Source organism: Camelus ferus, chromosome 28, assembly GCF_009834535.1.
Source record: "Camelus ferus isolate YT-003-E chromosome 28, BCGSAC_Cfer_1.0, whole genome shotgun sequence".
Classification (NCBI taxonomy): domain Eukaryota; kingdom Metazoa; phylum Chordata; class Mammalia; order Artiodactyla; family Camelidae; genus Camelus; species Camelus ferus.
This window is the reverse complement of record NC_045723.1, coordinates 9,236,449-9,242,817: the sequence shown is the minus strand read 5'-3', so window position 1 is coordinate 9,242,817 and position 6,369 is coordinate 9,236,449.

The window sequence follows — 6,369 nt, the reverse complement described above, 5'->3', positions numbered from 1 at the left end:
AACTTCCACGCAGCTGTCAGGTGTCACAGGTGTTGCCTGGTAGGGGGAAGTCCGCTAATTAACTCCCCTGTGCAGGGGGAGTCACTAGATGCTACCTGCATTTCCAGCCCAACCCCCCCTTTCCCTGGCATCCCGCACAAAGAGACAATAGGGGAAGACACGCAGAGGGCTCCTAGGAGATAACAGGCGCTGCAGACAGAAGACGGAACCTCCCCACTCATAATACCGGAACACGGCCGAGTGTGTGGGGGAGGTTTGGGGCCGCCCCCCACGAAGCTGCCTGGTGTTATAGGTGTTGCTTGGCAGGGGGAAGTCCGCTAAATACGTCCCCTGTTCAGCTGGAGGCACTAGGTGCTACCTGAATTTCCAGCCAAACCCCCACATTTCCCCGGCAGCCCGCACTAGGAAACACTCGGGGAAGACTCGCGGAGTGCTCCTAGTAGATCCCAGGCGCTGCAGACAGAAGACGAAACCTCCCCACACTCAGAATTACAGAACACGGCCTAGGGAGTGGGGGATGTTTGAGGCCGCATTCCACGCAGCTGCCTGGTGTCACAGGTGTTTCATGACAGGGGGAATTCCGCTAATTTACTCCCTTGTCAAGGGGGAGGCAAGAGATGCTACCTGCATTTCCAGCACAAACCCCGTCTTTCCCCGGAAGCCCGCACTAGGAGAAACTCGGGGAAGAGAGGCGGAGTGTTCCAGGAGTTCTCAGGCGCTGCAGACAAAAGACGGAACATCCGCACACTCAGAATTCTGGAACACGGCCGAGTATTTCGGGGAGGTTTAGGGCCACCCTCCACGCAGCTGCCTGGTGTCACAGGTGTTGCCTGACAGGGGGAAGTCCGCTAATTACCTCCCCTGTCCAGGGGGAGGCACTTGATGCTACCTGCATTTCCAGCCCAACCCCCGCATTTCCCCGGCATCCCGCACTAATAGACACTAGGGGAAGACACGCGGCTGGCTCCTAGGAGATCCCAGGCCCTGCAGACTGAAGACGGAACCTCCCAACACTCAGAATTCCGGAACACATCCGATAGTGTGGGGAAGTTTGGGGCCAACCTCCACGCAGCTGCCAGGGGTCACAGGTGTTGCCTGACAAGTGGAAGTACGCTAATAACCTCCCCAGTCCAGGGGTAGGCAGTAGATGCTACCTGCATTTCAGCCCAACCCCCGCCTTTCCCCGGCATCCCGCACTAAGAGACACCAGGGGAAGACACGCGGAAGGCTCCTAGGTGATCCCAGGCACTGCAGACAGAAGACGGAACCTCCCCACAATCAGAATTCCGGAACACGGCCGAGTGTGTGGGGGAGGTTTGGGACCAACCTCCACGCAGCTGCCTGGTGTCACAGGTTTTGCCTTGCAGGGGGAATTCCGCTAATTACCTCCCCTGTCCAGGGAGAGGCACTAGATTGTACCTGCATTTCCAGGCCTACCCCTGCCTTTCGCCGTAAGCCCGCAATAAGAGACACTCGGGGAATACACGCAGAGGGCTCCTAGGAGATCCCAGGCGCTGCAGACTGAAGACGCAAACTCCCCAAACTCAGAATTCCGCAACAAGGCCGAGTGTGTGAGGGAGGTTTGGGGCAGACTTCCTGCAGCTGTCAGGGGTCACAGGTGTTGCCTGGCAGGCGGAATTCCGCTAATTTCCTCCCCTGTCCAGGGGCAGGTACTAGATGCTACCTGCTTTTCCAGCACAACCCCCGCATTTCCCCGTCATCCGCACAAAGAGACACAAGTTGAAGACACGCGGAAGGCTCTTAGGAGATCCCAGTCGCTGCAGACAGAAGACGGAACCTCCCCAGACTCAGAATTCCGGATCATGGCCTAGTGTGTGGGGGAGGATTGGGGCCGCACTCCACGCAGCTGCCTGGTGTCACAGGTGTTGCCTTGCAGGGGGAAGTCCGCTAATTACCTCCCCTGTCCAGGTGGAGGCACTAGATGCTACCTGCATTTCCAGCCCCACCCCCGCATTTCCCCGGCAGCCCGCACTAGGAGACACTCGGGGAAGACACGCGGAGGGCTCCTAGGAGATCCCAGGCGCTGCAGACAGAAGACGGAACCTCCCCACACTCAGAAATCCGGAACACGGCCGAGTGTGTCGGGGAGGTTTCGGGCCACCCCCACGCAGGTGCCTGGTATCACAGGTGTTGCTTAGCAGGGAGAAGTCCGCTAATTACCTCCCCTGTCCAGGGGTAGGCACTAGATGCTACCTGCATTTCCAGCCCAACCCCCGCATTTCCCCGGCAGCCCGCACTAGGAGACACTCAGGAAAGAAACACGGACGGCTCCTAGGAGATCTCAGGCGCTGCAGACAGAAGACGATACTTCCCCACAGTCAGAATTCCGGAACACGGCCGAGTGTGTCGGGGAGGTTTGGTCTCCCTGCACTCAGCTGCTAGGTGTCACAGGTGTTGCGTGGCAGGGAGAAGTCCGCTAATTATATCCTCTGTCCAAGGGGATTCACTAGATTCTTCCTGATTTCCAGCACAACTCCCGCATTTCCCCGGCATCCCGCACTAGGACACTCGGGGAAGACGCGGAGGGCTCCTAGGAGATCCAGGCGCTGCAGACAGAAGACGGAACCTCCCCACACTCAGAATTCCGGAACACGGCCTAGTGAGTGGGGGATATTTGAGGCCTCACTCCACGCAGCTGCCTGGTGTCACAGTTTTCATGGCAGGGGAATTCCGCTAATTTCCTCCCCTGTCAAGGGGAGGCAAGAGATGCTACCTGATTTCCAGCACAAACCCCGCCTTTCCCCGGAGCCCGCACTAGGAGAAACTCAGGGAAGAGAGGCGGAGTGATCCAGGAGTTCTCAGGTGCTGCAGACAAAAGACGGAACATCCCCACTCAGAATTCCGGAACACGGCCGAGTATTTCGGGGAGGTTTAGGGCCACCCTCCACGCAGCTGCCTGGTGTCACAGTTGTTGCCTGACAGGGGGAAGTCCGCTAATTACATCCCCTGTCCAGGGGGAGGCACTTGATGCTACCTGCATTTCCAGACCAACCCCCGCAATTCCCCGGCATCCCGCACTAATAGACACTAGGGGAAGACACGCGGCGGGCTCCTAGGAGATCCCAGGCCCTGCAGACTGAAGACGGAACCTCCCAACACTCAGAATTCCGGAACACATCCGATAGTGTGGGGAAGTTTGGGGCCAACCACCACGCAGCTGCCAGGGGTCACAGGTGTTGCCTGACAGGGGGAAGTACGCTAATAACCTCCCCAGTCCAGGAGGAGGCAGTAGATGCTACCTGCATTTCCAGCCCAACCCCCGCCTTTCCCCGACTTCCCGCACTAAGAGACACCAGGGGAAGACACGCGGTGGGCTCCTAGATGATCCCAGGCACTGCAGACAGAAGTCGGAACCTCCCCACAATCAGAATTCCGGAACACGGCCGAGTGTGTGGGGGAGGTTTGTGGCCGCCTCCCTCCACGCAGCTGCCTGGTGTCACAGGTGTTGCCTGGCATGGGGAAGTCCGCTAATTACCTCCCCTGTCAAGGGGGAGGCACTAGATGCTACCTGCATTTCCAGGACAAACCCCGCCTTTCCCCGGCAGCCCGCACTAGGCGAAACGGGGAAGAGAGGCGGAGTGTTCCAGGTGTTCCCAGGCGCTGCAGACAGAAGACGGAACATCCCCACACTCAGAATTTCGGAACACGGCCGAGTATGTCGGGGAGGTTTAGGACCAAAATCCACGCAGCTGCCTGGTGTCACAGTTGTTGCCTGGCAGGGGGAAGTCCGCTAATTACCTCCCCGGTCCAGGGGGAGGCACTTGATGCTACCTGCATTTCCAGCCCAACCCCCGCATTTCCCCGGCATCCCGCCCTAAGAGACACTAGGGGAAGACACGCGGTGGGCTCCTAGGAGATCCCAGGCGCTGCAGATTGAAGACGGAACATCCCAACACTCAGAATTCCGGAACACATCCGATAGTGTGTGGAAGTTTGGGGCCAACTCGCACGCAGCTGCCAGGGGTTACATGTGTTGCCTGACAGGGGGAATTCCGCCAATTACCTCCCCATTCCAGGGGGAGGCACTAGATGCTACCTGAATTTCCAGCCCAACCCCGTCTATCGCCAGAATCCCGCACTAAGAGACACTAGGGGAAGACACGCGGAGGGCTCCTAGGTGATCCCAGGCACCGCAGACAGAAGACGGGAACTCCCAATAATCAGAATTCCGGAACACGCCGAGTGTGTAGGGGAGGTTTGGGACCAAACACCACGCAGCTGCCTGGTGGCACAGGTTTTGCCTTGCAGGGGAATTCCGCTAATTACCTCCCCTGTCCAGGGAGAGTCACTAGATGGTACCTGCATTTCAAGGCCTACCGCTGCCTTTCGCCGTAAGCCGCAATATGAGACACACGGGGAATACACGCGAATGGCTCCCAGGAGATCCCAGGCGCTGCAGACTGAAGACGCAAACTCCCCAAACTCAGAATACCGCATCAAGGCCGAGTGTGTGAGGGAGGTTTGGCGCAGAAATCCATGCAGCTGTCAGGTGTCACAGGTGTTGCCTGGCAGGGGGAATTCCGCTAATTTCCTCCCCTGTCCAGGGGCAGGTACTAGATGCTACCTGCTTTTCCAGCACAACCCCCGCATTTCCCCGTCATCCCGCACAAAGAGACACAAGTTGAAGACACGCGGAAGGCTCCTAGGAGATCCCAGGCGCAGCTGACAGAAGACAGAACCTCCCCAGACTCAGAATTCCGGATCATGGCCTAGTGTGTGGGGGGAGGATTGGGGGACGCACTCCACGCAGCTGCCTGGTGTCACACGTGTTTGCCTGGCAGGGGGAAGTCTGCTAATTACCTCCCCATTCCAAGTGGAGGCACTAGATTCTACCTGCATTTCCAGCCCAACCCCCCCGCATTTCCCCTGCAGACCGCACTAGGAGACACTCGGGGAAGACACGCGGAGGTCTCCTATGGAGATCCCAGGCGTCTGCAGACAGGAAGACGGAACCTCCCCACACTCAGAAAATCCGGAACACGTCCGAGTGTGTCCGGGGAGGTTGTGGGGCCACACTCCACGCAGGTGCCTGGTATCACAGGTGTTGCCTAGCAGGGAGAAGTCCGCTAATTACCGTCCCCTGTCCAGGGGTAGGCACTAAATGCTACCTGCATTTCCAGCCCAACCCCCGCATTTCCCCAGCAGCCCGCACTAGAATACACTCGGGAAGACACGTGGATGGCTTCTTAGTAGATCCCAGACACTGCAGAAAGAAGACGGATCCTCCCAACACTCAGAATTCTGGAACACGGCCGAGTGTGTGGGGGAGGTTTTTGGCAGCCCTCCACGCAGGTGTCGTGGTGTCAAAGGTTTTGCCTGGCTGGGGGAAATTCCGCTAATTTCCTCCCCTGTCAAGGGGGAGGCAAGAGATGCTACCTGCATTCCAGACCAACCCCCGCAATTCCCCGGCATCCTGCAACTAATAGACACTAGGGGAAGACACGTGGCGGGCTCCTAGGAGAATCCCATGCCCTGCAGACTGAAGACTGAACCTCCCAACACTCAGAATTCCGGAACACATCCGATAGTGTGGGGAAGTTTGGGGCCAACCACCACGCAGCTGCCAGGGGTCACAGGTGTTGCCTGACAGGGGGAAGTACGCTAATAACCTCCCCAGCCCAGGAGGAGGCAGTAGATGCTACCTGCATTTCCAGCCCAACCCCCGCCTTTCCCGACATCCCGCACTAAGAGACACCGGGGGAAGACACGCGGTGGGCTCCTAGATGATCCCAGGCACTGCAGACAGAAGTCGGAACCTCCCCACAATCAGAATTCCGGAACACGGCCGTGTGTGGGGGGAGGTTTGGGACCAACCTCCAAGCAGCTTCCTGGTGTCACAGGTTTTGCCTTGCAGGGGGAATTCCGCTAATTTCCTCCCCTGTCCAGGGGCAGGTACTAGATGCTACCTGCTTTTCCAGCACAACCCCCGCCTTTCCCCGTCATCCCGCACAAAGAGACAAAAGTTGAAGACACGCAGAAGGCTCCTAGGAGATCCCAGGCGCTGCAGACAGAAGACGGAACCCTCCCCAGGCTCAGAATTCCGATCATGGCCGATTGTTTGGGGGAGTATTGGGGCCGCAATCACGCAGCTGCCTGGTGTCACAGTGTTGCCTGGCAGGGCGAAGTCCGCTAATTACCTCCCCTGTCCAGGTGGAGGCACTAGATTCTACCTGCATTTCCAGCCCAACCCCCACATTGCCCCCGGCAGCCGGCACTAGGAGACACTCGATGAAGACACGCGGAGGGCTCTTAGGAGATCCCAGGCACTGCAGACAGAAGATGTAAACTCCACACACTCAGAATTCCCGGAACACGGCCGAGTGGGTGGGGGAGATTTGGGGCAGAACT